Source organism: Taurulus bubalis, assembly GCF_910589615.1.
Source record: "Taurulus bubalis genome assembly, chromosome: 11".
Classification (NCBI taxonomy): Eukaryota; Metazoa; Chordata; class Actinopteri; order Perciformes; family Cottidae; genus Taurulus; species Taurulus bubalis.
The window spans coordinates 25000368-25015991 of NC_136599.1; positions in this window are offsets into that span (position 1 = coordinate 25000368).

The window sequence follows — 15624 nt, forward strand, 5'->3', positions numbered from 1 at the left end:
CCTTCGCTTGGGGCAGGCAGTTTGTCCCCCACCTTTATGTTAGCAGCTTTTTAATTAGTGAGCCATAGAGGTGACTTTCTGAATGCTTCTTAATAGTGTTGACATTCAGGTTTATTATGCAAGATATATGTGTAAATTACTCTCAAACGTTTCGGTTAATAGGCAGACAATTTTCTGCAAGCCTTTATTTTTGTTTAAGTTTATTTAAGTTTCTTTTTATGTTTTATGTCCTTTATTTTCTGTCAAGACCGGAAGTAAATGCAAATCTCATAACTTGGCTTATGAATACATGTTAATTGTTCATTATGAATACATATAATAAATAGTATAGTAAACTCAAAATCAGACTTTAGCCGATTGAGACGGGATGTATTTATTATTTCTGTGTTTATTAATCTCAAACGTCTGTGACTTTTCACATCATTAAAGCTTCAACTACCTGCAGTTATTCAGAGAGACATGCATTCACACAACGAGAGAAGAAGTCTGGTGTTACTTAAAAAAACATGTTTAATAGTTTACAACTCTGTTAATATTTAAATTACCAGTAAATAATGCTAATGTAAAACATATTCATAAACCCCTCAGTATTGAAGGTCACATGTGTATTACTTTCTCTAACCTCAAAAACGTATTTTATAACAATACCCTTTTTTTTTATCAGCTTCAGTTTATTAAAATCATAACTCAAACCGCTACCAGCATTTCTTCTTTAAAGTCACCATCATGTCATACATTTGAGTTAATACAGTCTATATTTAATAAGAGAGGCGGGAACACAGAATTCAATTGTTTGTTTTTGTTTTATTAATTTGTTTGGGATAACCTGATCACCAGGAGAATACCCAACACTATTAGGACTAATTGGAAATAATCACTTAGTTTCCAAAAGCCTAAAGTGAATATTGCTACAACAGGGTAAATCACTTACCACTGTGTAGCTCTGTGTGCTTATTCAATTCAATTCAGTTTGTACAATCTGTACACACAAGACATCCCTGTCCCGGGACCTCACATCGGATCAAATTAAAACCTTTCACAGGAAAAAATGGGAGAAACCTTTGTGAGAGCAACCGAGGAGAATCACTCTCCCGGATGGACAGAAGCTATAGACGTCATGTGAACAGAATGAACAACGTAAAAAAAGTTACAGCACATTCGATATAGACAGCCACGATCCATGAAAACTCGAGGCGAGAAAAGGAAAAACTCCCCAAAAATAGAAAAAAAACCTTTCACAGGTAAAAAAGGGGAGAAACCTTTGTGAGAGCAACCGAGGAGAATCACTCTCCCGGATGGACAGAAGCTATAGACGTCATGTGAACAGAATGAACAACGTAAAAAAAGTTACAGCACATTCGATCCAGACAGCCACGATCCATGAAAACGTGAGGCGAGAAAAGGAAAAACTCCCCAAAAATAGAAAAAAAACCTTTCACAGGTAAAAAAGGGGAGAAACCTTCGTGAGAGCAACCGAGGAGGAGAATCACTCTCCCCGACGTAACGGAGTCCTAATCGCGAAGATGCCTCATTCTATTCAAAAGGAAGTTGGGGGGTCGAGGCCTCTGGCCTAAGGTGCTGTGTGTTGGCACCGTCTCCGCCTGCCTCTGCGTGTCCCGCATTTTTGTTTTCATTTTTTCCAATTCAACTTCTCTTGCCTGCATTCTCCTGCCGAAGGGGCCCAGACACCTTTTTTTAAACTTCAGACAGATGTCCTCCAGGAGCGTTTGATCGCTTTGGGCCAGCAAGCTATTATTTCGGCTCAGCTCGGCCTTAAATTTGTTTTCCAGAATTCTCTGGCTTGTCCTGGTCACTTTTCTCATGGACAGAATGGTCTTCTTTAGGTCCTCTTGGTGCGTTATTTCCAGAGTAGCATACTTCTTTTCCCAGTGCTCATGTTGGATCCTTATCTGATCGTTTGTGTCATCAAGCTTGGAAAGGAGGTCCTCAATGACGTTGAGATTCACCATCTCCTCATTGAACTCTTTCTCCTCGCTCTGGTGCTTATTCTGAAGTACTTCTATCTCCTTCTTTAATTCTTTCTCCTCGCTCTGGTGCTTATCCTGAAGTACTTCTATCTCCTTCTTTAATTCTTTCACCTCGCTCTGGTGCTGATCCTGAAGTTCTTCTATCTCTTTCTTTAAATCCTCTTTCTCCTGGCTCAGATCGAGGATTGTTTTCTTTGATTCAGAGAGTTTCCTTTGGAGTTCTGACTCCCTCTCTTGTTGACTGTGAATATGCTTTAATCTTCTTTGAATTACATTTTGAATGCTTTCCAGAACCTTTACTTCTGAATCATCTTCAGAAATATGACAGAAATAAAGCTTTTCAGTCTCAGACGGTCTCTGAAATTCCTCCATGTCGCTGATCTTCTTCATCAGACTTTGTATCTTGTCATTGGCAAGAATCAGAGCAGTTTTCAGACAATGCTCTTCTGAATGCTCCTGAGGACCAGCAGCCTGGTTTCTCTCGTTGTTTGTTATCTCCATTATATATTCACTAAAAGTACAGTCCGACTGTAGTAATGGAGATTTAAATCCGAATGGTGGAATGTGTCCTCTATTTATAGAGTTCTGGAAGGTCAGATTAGTCTTTGATGCCACAGGTCAGATTTGCCTTTGATGAGGGCACCCCCTAACCCCGCTCCCTAGCCCCACCCTAACCCCGCCCCTAACCATAACCCCGCCCCCTAACCCTAACCCCGCCCCCTAACCCTGGTGATGAGGTCATCAGGGAATCCGGGATGCATTCCATCTCCATGGATACAACCTGGTGCAGTGCACACTCAACTATGAGCCCACAGTGACTCTCCATACTTTAACTTTCATTATTTAAAGTTTCAAGTGTTAACAAAACCTTGGACTTTATTTGGACAAATTGGCATTTTTATTTTTTTTCGCTTTAAAAAAAAAAAGAAAAATATTCTTCATATAAATTCAAACTATCCCTTAATATACAATTGAAATAAAAAACAAAATTCTATTAAAATGTTCTATTTAGTTTGGCTCAAAATAATGGCAAAGGTCAAATGACCGGGCAGTTTTGGATAAGCAGCGAGCAGGTTACGTGAGGCCGCTGTTTGCAGACCCCTTCTCAGCGGATGTGGAGACTCAGAGCGTCCCGAGTCTGTTGCAAATGGAACTTATTGACTTGCAGAGCAACAGCGATCTAAAAGCTATATTCAGAGCGGCTTTTCTTGACTATTCATTTTAATAAATGAAAGTACAGGTCCAGGCGTAGTGATGCCTATACTGACGAAAATATGTTATTAATGTAAAAGTAAATAAATAAGTAAACTTTCAAAAATATTGCGCTTTCTGTGTGGCCCTATAGATCACAATACCAGCGGTGGCCCCAAGCCAAATTGAGTTTGAGACCCGTGCTCTTAGATTAAGCAGCAAATGATATGAGCCACTGCCGACCCACATTTTAAATGTTGGCACCTTTTAAAGGTTAACCTTTGGATTTTGTAACATGTGTGTACCTTCACTTCACTACTTAATTTATTTAAAAATAGCAATGTTTTTTTCTATATTTTTCATAAAGTGCGTATTCATATATGTATTGGCACCTTCAGTAACACGTTTGTTTGAACTGTAGTCTGCTGCTGTTATTTGGTGCTATCACATCTTAGCTTGTTTTCATCCTTCCTGTTTGCTAACTCTCCTGTCATTTCAGATCCTCCCACTCTGACCAGAGCAGCTCTCATTCCCCTCACCTGGTTCTCCACGCCCATCTCACCTGCAGCACATCCCCTCTTCACTTACTGATAGCACTTTGTAGTTTAACTTTCTTGAAGAAATTGTACTTTCTTGATTCTTGTTGTTCCGAGTTTGTACTCATGGTTGAATTGCACTTATTGTAAGTCGCTTTGGATAAAAGCGTCAGCTAAATTAAATGTAATGTAATGTAATGTCATCAGTCCCTCGCTATTTAAGTCCTCCACTTGCACTTGTTCCCTGCCAGATTGTCTTGTGTGCTACTGCCGAGCGCTCCAGCGTTATTTCTGATTACAAGCTCTTGTATGGCTGTTCTGACCCCAGCGCCTTTTGCATTGTTTCCCTTTATGACTGATCTCCTGGTGTTGACCCTGCCTGAACTTGAGTAAACTGAACTGTCCTGGTCTATCTGGGTGCGGTCGAATAGTCAAAAATGACCTCTTAACGTCTTAAACAACTGTCCTTGCCCTCTGTGGAAAGCGTCACAGGGTCAAGAAAAGATGTGAAGGAGAATTCACGAGTTAGGAAAAGACAACCGCGGTGTTTAGAGAATCCGAGACTCTACTTTTACTACATAATTATGATGCGACGGCAGGAGGATGTTAGTGACGTGGGTCTGCAGGGGTGAAACTACAATGTTCAGAAGATGGACTACAAAAAGAAGATGGCCTTGGTGTATGAGCAGAGGAGGACAACTGCAAGGAGGGAAGAGGGAGACATGAACTCATATGTATATGACTGTTAATAAACGGCCACTCACACGGTGGAGTTTCCATGTGTGTGAGACCTCCATGTACATGTTTATTTATATAGAATTTAGATCAAATTAGACATGAAACCAACAACCATTGTGTAAATCCCAAAGATTCACCAACCTTAATTTTGCAGGTTACTTAAATGATGGCGGCGTCATAAACGCCCCACCAAAAGAGGATACAACCGATTATTATGATGGATGAATGTGCTTCCATTTCCAGAGTGAGGTGTGATAAAGTCTGAATGATAACAAGGAGCATCTTGTTTCATTGGATTAATGTCCTGCATCTGTCTTTGCAGAGACAAATGTCTGAGTTAATGCAGCTCGAGCTCATTGGCATGGTTATTAAATTGCAGAACCTGACTGCCTGTTTCGGTTTTGTTTGTACACCTGCGCTATATCTCATTTGAGCCATAATGTTCTAATTTACCATCAACAATGACTACAATGCAAAACTCACACCACGATCACCTAGAACTAGGATTTTCTAACAAGATTGTGCTTCCTAGAAACCAGCTTATACTTTGCGTTATCATCAACCACGGACGGAGACAAATCAGTCGTCGGCTGGTGGTAGTATCTCTAGAGTGCTGGGGTCTTCAAGTTATGAATAAAAGTGTTGTATGAGTGCTTAATTATGGGAAGTGCATATAATGTACCACAAAGCAAAGTAAATATATTATCTTGGGTTGTTTGCTGTTTATATTTAGTGATGCTTGAGCTCGTTCTCTTTCTGTTTCTGTAAACTGAGTGAAGGTTGCTGTTTAGTCGGTGTCCTATTTCTTGTTACTTCTTGTCACTTTTTTTCCCCTGCGACTAGTTACAGTTTTTAACGGTGCAGTATGGCAGCTAGACACGTCGAGCTTGTCGTGGTCCACCTGTTGTTAATTTCAATTTTCACCTCCGTGTCTGGGGACCCAGAACGCAGCCATGGTCCAGTTGTTTACACAAGGGACCAGCTGTTAGCATTCCGGGACACGGCGGTGCTACTACCCGAGGAGAGACCCGATGTTCCCCGCGAGCTGAGGAGGAAGAAACGGGGAAGCCGTGCGGGGGCGGAACGTCGCGCCAGGAAAAGACGCTACAAACCCGTCCTAAGAAATAATCCTTTATTAATCCCCTAGGGGAAATTCTTCTCTGCATTTGACCCAGCAGTTGGCTGACCTGAGAGGCGCCCGGGGAGCAGCTAGGGGTTGGGTGTCTTGCTCAGGGACACTTCGACGTGTAGGCTATGGGGGGACTGGGGATCGAGCCGGCTACCTTGTGGTTACTGGACGACCACTGATATCCCCCAGAAACCACAAGGTAGCCGGTTCGATCCACAGTCCCCCATAGTCCACCCCCTTAGTGTGAACGCGGGATTAGTGTATTCGTGAGCCCCGGTGAGCCCCTGCTGCAGCGTTAAAATGCTACTTACATGTTAATGAGTAAACTTATGGATGTGTTGAAAGCACTCATAATTATATGACAGTGTTATTAGTACGCCTTACATATCATGATATTAGAAAATGATTAAGCTGGACTCTTATAAGAATACTTGTCACTGCTTCAATTGATTGAATTTCTGATTATGAATACATACACATATTCAAACTCCTTGTTATATGGTAATCTACACATACATGTATGTACACATATATGATTCATACGATCATACAGTACATATATACTCACAAGTATATATTAATTTGTATACTAGTGCCAGTAGGCACATTTCAATAAACATAATCTGATTGATTTGGGTGATGAAGCACTTAAAATTAGCCGATACATTTTCCCAACACTGACGCATTTAACTTGTCTGATATTTTATTTTGTAACGTGTTGGCTGTGAATGCACCATTAGACTTTGCCATGATTATGGACTTGACTTTTGATCGACTTTGTTGAACCATGTACGAGGAATAGGGCCCTGGTCTGACATTCATAGAAAAGTGCACGCTCACTACTACTACTACACACACACACTGCACATTTTCTCACCGGCCGTGCATCTTCTCGCATAATTCTCCCAGAGAAGTTCATCGTGACGTGTGTCATCAAGAGTGTGTGAGCGACAGAGTTAAAACACTTCAGACTCTCTGGCCGTGTCTCTTATTGCTTCCAAGCAGAGCCTCGTGGTTTTCAGCCTAATCAGTGGGATGATTGCTCCGAGGCGTCAGCAGTGGGTAATACAGTCAACGTTCTCTCTAACTCTCATGCAGCGCCAGATAAGTGAGCATAAATACACAAACACACAGGCACTGTGTGTGTGTGTGTGTGTGTGTGTGTGTGTGTGTGTGTGTGTGTGTGTGTGTGTGTGTGTGTGTGTGTGTCTCTCTCTCGCTGCTGGATTCTTAGCATGTGGTAGTGTTTAAAAACTCTGTGTTCAGGACAAAACTCAGGCACACTTTCTTTATGTGTGTGTGTGTGTGTGTGTGTGTGTGTGTGTGTGTGTGTGTGTGTGTGTGTGTGTGTGTACCTCTCTCTCCTCTCTCTCTTGGATGCCCTACGCTGACAAAATCTTCACGAGGTCTCGATTTCTGTACATTCCTGTGAATGAAACAGCAGAGAAAGCAGATATCCCACGGGAGGTACCGCTCTATAACAAACACCATCCCGGGCCTCAATATTGAAAGCGCCGCTCCCAGTTAAATGTCATATGAACCCAGATGCAAGAACCGCCTGCAAGGCCGGCAAATGCTTGCGCAAACTAACTGAGTTCCATAAGTGTGGAAAGTCAAAGTCTTTAAAACCTTTCCTTCTGTGCGCCTGTGTCCGATGTGCACCCTAGAAAATACTTGAGGGGTTTGATACAGTGTGTTCAGAATTATGTTTGGCCTCAGCATTGCTAGTTCACTTTCCATGTCCTCTGTCTACTTTCATTGTCTGGAGGGGATTTAGAAAATGTATGGGGAAAGTCTCTTCTTTTACCCTGAATAAACAACTCAGATCATCCCATAATGCAGTGCAAAAAGTCGCATAAATGCAACCGTCACAAATCAGTGACGTTTTCTGCACTACTACATGAAGCATGAGGGCCTGGTTACACCAGGAATGCCTCTTTTCCCGTACAAGTGCGCCGGCGTGGCTTGACTCTTGGCTAAAATGACATCTTCTGGGCCCGTCACGTGATGCCATTGGCCCCCAAAAAATATTTTTCCCGTAGACGTGCCTTAGGAAAGAGTAATTGAGAGGGTAGTAAGACACTCAGTGGATAATTTGTTTTAGGGGAGATGAAGTTCCCTATACGAACAACTGAATAGCTCTTATTTGAATCACTAGGTCCTCATTTATCTATAGCTATTGTTCTTCCTCAGGTTGAAGAGAATGAACGTGGAATGGGGGGCGGGGTTAAAGGATAGCTCAATGAGCCCCACGGATGCGGAAAATTGCCAGAAGATCCGGGTATATTTTACTCAAAGCAAATTTTTCATACATCCTGAATTTGAAGGATAGCCGCTAAAAAAACTCCCCTAATTCAGTGATAACTACATTTAATTTCCTATATTCTTCATAATAAAAGTCCCACTTTACTTTAGCTGCTTGTACTCCTCCATGCAGTGGAGTATTTATTTATTGACAAACTAACACACAGCTCAGCTAATTCAGTGATAAACGCTGTTCATTTCCTCTAAATTCCTCATTTAAAAGTTGCTCATGAAGCAACACAATCAGGCATTTGGAATACTTCATTAGCAGCAACTTAACGCAGCTGAAAGGAAACAGTACAATGAAGCATTTATCTGAAAGAACAAACAGGGAGAGACTAAATTCCAACCATATTTGTCTTCCCCCCTAAGACTTGTTGAATGAGATCACTGTTGTTTACCAAGTGAATAGTGGACAAAGAAGATATTCAGCAATGTTCCTGTTTTGTCTACATGTAGACTGGCTTTACTTTAAAACTCCGATCCTGGGCCCTATCTCGTACATGGTTCAACAAAGTCGATCAAATGTCCTATTATCCAGTTTAAATTATTGGTTCCTCAAACGCTGATCCGCCCTCAAACAGTCTCGTTAATTTGAACAAGACGTCAGTCATCTGGATAATTGCGCGTGCACGCTCCTCTTCAAAAGGGAGCATAGTTGAGCACAGATTCCATGATCTTCTAACGCTACAATGGCAAATAAACTCAGAGGAACAGCTTCTTTATTCTCTGCTGAGAAGCAGGAGATGATCATGAACGCATATGAGGAAGTCAAGTCCATAATCATGTCAAAGTCTAATGCTGCATAACACCGCCCTCGCTGCGAGATATAAGCATCGCAAAATATTAGACAAGTTAAATAAATGCGTCAGTGTTGGGAAAATGTATCGGCTCATTTTAAGTGCCTCATCATCCAAATCAATCAGATTTATATTTATTTAAATGTGCCTGCTGGCAGTAGTAAACAAATTAATATATACTTTTAAGGATATATGATACATATGTATCATGTACTATATATATATGTGTATATACATGTATGTGTAGATTACCATATAACTAGGAGTTTGAATATGTGTATGGGCGGATCAGTATGTATGTATTATTCATAAATTCAATAAATTGATGCAGTGAAAAGAAATTGTGTGTGATTCTCTGTATTCTTATCATGAGTCCACCTTAATCATATTCTGCAATAATGATATGTATCCATATCATATCCACCATGCAGGGGCTTTCCCGATGTTCCCACATCGCAAACACTGTACAAACATGTACCACTTGCAAAAAAGCTCAAGGCTATGATCAAGTCTGTGAGACACTCTGTGATCCAGTCTGGATACAGTATGTGAGACGGTCAATGCTCGAAAAGCCTGATCTGTGTCATCTTATCCTGAAAATTATTCGGCTAACTCAGTAAGCCAGGTACGAGGAATAGGGCTCAGCACTGTACATTTCCTGCAAAAAAAAGAGTAATTCAGTAAAATGATCTACATCACGCTCCACAACCAGGTGTGTGTGTTTGTGTGTGTGTGTGTGTGTGTGTGTGTGTGTGTGTGTGTGTGTGTGTGTGTGTGTGTGTGTGTGTGTGCGTGCGTGCGTGTGTTCTGTGAATGGGAAGGCTCCATCAAGTGTCGCATTTGACACCTGAAGCAGCGAAAGAATTCCTTTGATGTGCTGTGCAAATGACACAGGCAGATGAACAGTTACACTTGAATATCTTGTGTGTAGAGTGAATTATGTGAAGTGTACTATTTGAAAAATGTACAAACTTAAAAGAACCTGGCAGACATTGGACATGAGTTTTAAGATGTGTTTCTTTTTTTAAGCATCTTAACCACATGGGGTCAGACTTAGTCACAACCAGAATAGGTTGGTTGGTTGAAGCGAACCAAATGTAAGGTTGTGTGACCCTAACCTGGCTCCCAATCGGTGTACAAAACCGCTTGTGACCCTAACCAAAGCCACCATGCGTAACCTTGCATGGCCGTGACCGCGGTTACCGTTTGGGTTGCCAAAGCGAGCGCATGAACTTTAGCCATGGCAACCGATGGCTGCGCGTGAAGGCGTCTGACTTTAACCACGGCTGGTTGGGACTGTTAAGTGATGGGTGTGCATAATCGTGTGTGACCGTTACCTGCTGTCAATAGTAATAGATGTTTCTTTGAGGGTGGGTATGTTCCACATCACGGTGTTTAAAACTTTAAACCTCACTCCTAGTTTTGGGGGGAATTTGGTTGAACCTTGAACAACATACGAATCATACAACAAACAAATTCTATATGTAACCCAACCAATGTTGAATATATTTGAAACTCTTTCATCCAAAAGCATAATCATACTGTATATATCAAAAGCATGAATTGTTTAACCACCCCACTGTGTTGGTGTACCTTTATTATACAGTATACAAATGATAAAACACATGCCATCGCGTCGCATGATTGAAGCATTTTATTAATTATCTGCTCTTTAGATCTGATTTCACCATCTGTGAGTCATCAATGGCTGCATGCACAATATTACTCGCCCAAGGGTCCTCCTGGCACGCTGGCTGCTACTTGGCCAAGAGAAGAAGAGGGTTCTCTCTCACACTAAATAAATATCACTCTCTCTTTCTCTCACATACACACTTTGATGGTTTTCCAGAGTCTGAGTCACAAAATGAAAAGCGGTTCAATTATGTTCTTTTACGCCATTTTGTATACTTAACGCTTGGACTCAAAAGAAGGAGCGATCCAAACTACAAGCCAAGCTCACTAACAAAGACATCATTCCTCGCTCTCTCAGGACGGGCGATGTCATGCTGCCAGTTGGTTTCATCTGCTTTCGGAGCACAGTCAGCAACTGTGAAGGAAACAAATGGACAAACAACCCATATCAAACATAATTATTAATCGTCCCTGATTCGTGAATTGGGCTCTGGCAGAAAAAAATTAACATGATGCGGAAGAGAGAACTATTACGAACGCATCCAGCAGCATCAGAGTGCAGGAAGCACGGGTAGTTAAATATGAAGCTCTGACATCCCAACAACATTAAGATGCAAAAACTCATGAATGCACTCCGTTGTTTTGTTGGGCCTCTGTGGCAGCAGAGTCACAGAGAGGTTTGTGTTTGTTTGGTTTTTACTCCTCTGCTCTATTTTACAATCGTTCCTGGTCTCTGGCCTGCTTCCCTTTCCTCACAGCAGGCCGTTGGCTCTATGGGAGGAATCAAAGAGTCTGCTCATTTCATTATGTTGGAGCAGCGCTGTCCTTCAGGCTTTTTGAACTTCCACAAGCTGCCAAGTGTCATCCAGGCCTGACAGTGAACCTTTCTTCTTCTTTCTCAGGAGCACTAACAGTAGGAGGTCTAGTAGTAACGTTATCAGCAGCAATGCAGAAGTATCCCGTAAAACCGAGTGAGGTGGGCATAGCCTTCACCATGGTACGACGAAATATAGCAGAAGGTCTGAAGACGTCGTTATAATAACCGTTTTGTTTTCATGAAGAGCAAATGATAAAGAAGATTAGAAGAAATTCAACCAGCTCTTATCATGGCTGCCATTGAGATACTTCTGGTTCAAAAGACTTGACTTGATTGACCACTTGTGACTATACAAACAGTACAAATTGAATATTAGAGTCATGGTAATAGTGTTGAAAATTAGCCTTAATTTTATACACATGTACAGTACATCATACACTGCTTCTGCAACTGCCAATGTCTCTCTGTACTTGTCCTTTGCAAATAAATAACTTACTTATATAACTAACTAACTAATTGTTAAAAAAAAAAAAAATTATATGAAACTTTCACTGACTAGAACTAGATTACATTTCTTAAGTTTTTCTAAAACTAACAATGGTTAAATATGTGACAAACTAATATACATGTTCGTCCAATTTTTTTTTTGATTAAATGAATGAATCAAAGAACGCTAACACAAATAGCAATAGTCACATTAACTGGGAGCTGCTCACGGTAATTGTAATAATAAGAGTAGCAGTGCTTAAGGCTGCCGTGGTAGCATTGGTAAAACAGAGTGAAATGACACTCAGGGTGACATGTGAGCAATATGAGCCGGTGTCCCCCACACCTGCTCGTGGGTTAGGGTGAGCAACTGCTTGAGCCTCTGAGATTTACAGTGACAGCGTGTAGAAATAAACCACACACACACACACACACACACACACACACACACACACACACACTGCATACCATGTGATACAAGGTTGTTTCTGAGAAACGCTCTTCATTTAAAAGTGATTGAAATTGTGTTGTTTTAATAGTGTTTGGTTACAATATTACATTTGAGACGACAATAATCCAGCTGAGTGATCCTCATCTCCAGTCCCACGTGGAATCTATCAGGTATTTGGTGTGTTAAGAAAAGTAACGCCTGCTGCTTCAATGTTCATCTCCAGGAGAAGGAGAACACTGGAAGTATAACTAAAACCCTGTTTTCTTTTGGAAAGAGAGGAAGCCGAAGGAAACGCAGTGGTTCCGCGAGTAGAAACGTCTTGCGTGCCCGCCCTGACCCCCGACACATGGAGCTTTTCCACAGATGATATTCATCTGATATAAAGTATTTGTTATCATCATGCAGTACATTTGAACCCTTTGACCGTTTTTATTGATTCTCTCTCTGTAACAGGATTATGCAACATGCCCCTTTCACAGCATACATGCCAGTTGACAGCAGTGGACCAACAGATGCCTCATCTGGACTCATTCAGTGAGCGCTGACACCCGTGCTCACTTCACATGCACATAGATGCCGACTTCACCCCAGTGGTGGATTGGCCATAGGGAGTACCGGGAGTTTTCCCGGTGGGCCGGTCAGTAATGGGCCGGCAGTGGCTGACCTTTTTTTTTTTTGTATGTAAAGACGCATAAGAGGCCCAGTGGCCCTATGATAGGCCCAGTAGTCCCGCCCACGCATTTTCCAGACCCCCCCTCGTCCAATCACCTTTAATGATGAGCTAATGACACATCATTAGCAATCTGTGAGAGAGAAGAGAAAGCAAACATGGAGAAAAAACGAAAAGGCGGTTCAGAAAAACAGGGAAAAGAAGAAAAAAAGTTCTCGCAACTGATGCTGCTGAGAGCAGAAATATAATAAACATGTCTGCTGCTGCGGGGCCGGCGGCGGTGGCGTAGCCTCCGGCTCCGGGGCTTTGGCCGAGCCGGGCGCGGCGGGTCCCTCTCAGGTGTCGTCGGACAGTGAAAGTGAGGCTCCCGCTGCCATGGTGGCACAGTGTCATGAAGGGGAGCTTCTAATGAGGACAAGACACGTCTGTATGAACGGACTCCCTCTACTGGTGAACTGCAGTATCACAACTGTTAAAGCATTGAGAACGCGCTCTTGCAACCGACATGTATATATTTTCCACACTTGTTTAGCGTCAACAAGCACGTATCATTGTACCTTCTGCCTTCAAAGTAAAAGCACTTCCTGTTTCCATGCTCTTCACAATAAGAGTAAATAATGTAATAAAACAAGTTACAACATACAGGAGGGGGAGGAGGAGACTGGTGGTGGTGATAGCAGGTGAGTGTGCTAGCTAACATGTTGTGGATAAACACTCATTCACTAAATGTTCAGAAACGTTGTCTATGAACTTTACTTGACATAATAGATAGCGTGTGGTGTAAATCTAGTTATAAAGTGTTGGAAAATGATATACTATCCTGATTAATTAACCACTATTTTATGGTGCTGTGGTTTGAGCATGCAGATCTGCTCTGATCTGCATGTGCATCTGATCTGTAGGATTTAGATGTTAATTATTCCTCACAATAATTATTAACAATAATTTCCACGACAATGATGGTATGAAAAAAAAGTGTAGTCACTTTGTTAGAAAAATTAAAATAAAGTTAAAAAAATAACAAATATTTAGTTACTACTAAATAGCTCATTGTGGAAAACAATAAGCTATTTTTAATAGGTCACAGTGTGACCTAGTAACGGCATACGGTGAACATTTAAAACCAGCATTTCCTCTTGCGCCCCACCTGTAATAAATACCGCCCCAGTTTGATAAATACTGACTTGAAGGAAACATGGTGTTCCTGTATTTTAATGACAACCACAAAGTGAGCAGGCTTTGTCACTGCAGTGTGTTTTTCGGGCTTTTGGAAGAACATTTCCAGAGCCTCTCGATATGCGAAGTCAGAAACGTCATTCATGGAGCTCCAGGCTGGAGCCTGCTGGATGTTTGTCTTGACCTGCAAATACATGAACTGTTAGGCTTTAAGCGTGATAGCTGATAGCTTCAAATACTGATAGCTTAGAGCAGCAAATCCCATTGTGAAAAGCACGCAACATATTTTTCGCCTCTCTCTCTCTCTCTCTGTCCGCTGTGTGCTCACCTGTCTTGCAGCGCATTGGGTGGAACTCTGCCGTGCGCGACACAGAAGAGTTGTAGACCATAGAGACAGAAGAGACATGCTGTCGTATAGATACGATCAAAAACATACGTCCGTTTAGTTTGTTTAGTAACAGAACAAGGCGTAGACCTGTTCTATAGGAAAGAGAACCTTAAAGTACAGGCCGAAAATCTTTAATGGAAGCGCGTTTTTTATGAAGCTCAAAACTTGTTCTATTTTCAGAACATGCCTTTTCCACTAGTCCATTCTCAAAAGTATTTTCTGTTGAGCATTTTCTTTTTTCTTCTCACGTGGTCCCTGCGGGTGACCAGGTGCCCGCGGGCACCGTGTTGGCTACCCCTGATTTAGAGGCATCTAGTGGTGAGGTCAAAGATTGCATCTAGCTGTATACCCCTCCGCTCACCCCTCCCTCTCCAAGTGTCCTTTCTTTGTGTGTCTGAGAACTACGGTTTCCTTCAGGTAATTTAAAAAAGCACATAAGGTTTTAACGAGAGGGAAGAAGTGTCTTTCCATCTCTCTACTGACCAGCAGGGGGCGGCCCCTCTGGTTGCAAAAATAAGTCAGATTGTATCGAAGTCTATGAGAAAATGAACCTACGTCTCTTGATGCACTTGGTTCATTCAGATGTGTTTCCTCCTTCCTGTTGCCCTTGCCTGAGCCGGTGATGTAACACTCATGAAACTCAACAATGATATAAAGGATGAATAGAGGCCGTTAACAGTAGCCAGCTCCATCGTTAACACAGTACACAACACATGAATCGGCGCCAAAGACGAGAAATTTCCTTACACATACTACGCACTGTATTTCCCATAAAGTGTTTCAAGGTGTGTTGTTATATAGTAAACATGTAATTAATATTAATTATTATTACAGGGGTAAGCGATCACAGGCTCAAAAAGTGTGCTGCAGAAGGCCCAACCAACCTGGCCAATCCAGCCGACAAGTTTCAACTAACAGGTACTTTTATAGCTGTACACCTATCATAATAATAAAACGTTTCATGGACATGGTATCATGTGTTATCACATGGCTGAAACAACCACACCGTTCTGGACAATGCCAAATACACCCAGCATCTCACTTTCTCCAGTTAAAAGGATATGGTGGACCCAGAACTGCTGAGTGATCGAAACTTAAATACCTAAATTATCAATGCTTTACACAATATGACATTACATGAATGTGATATCATGTGGCCAAACTTCTGGTTGATGGATGAGAGGCGATTCATGTATTTTCCCCCAGAGGACACATGCAGCCCACACAATAACACCTTTGATGGCGTGCCGCTGTCATTTAAAAGACACAGTAGGAGCACTGTGTCTGTATCAAGTGAGCGAATAACTTGATGTCTTCA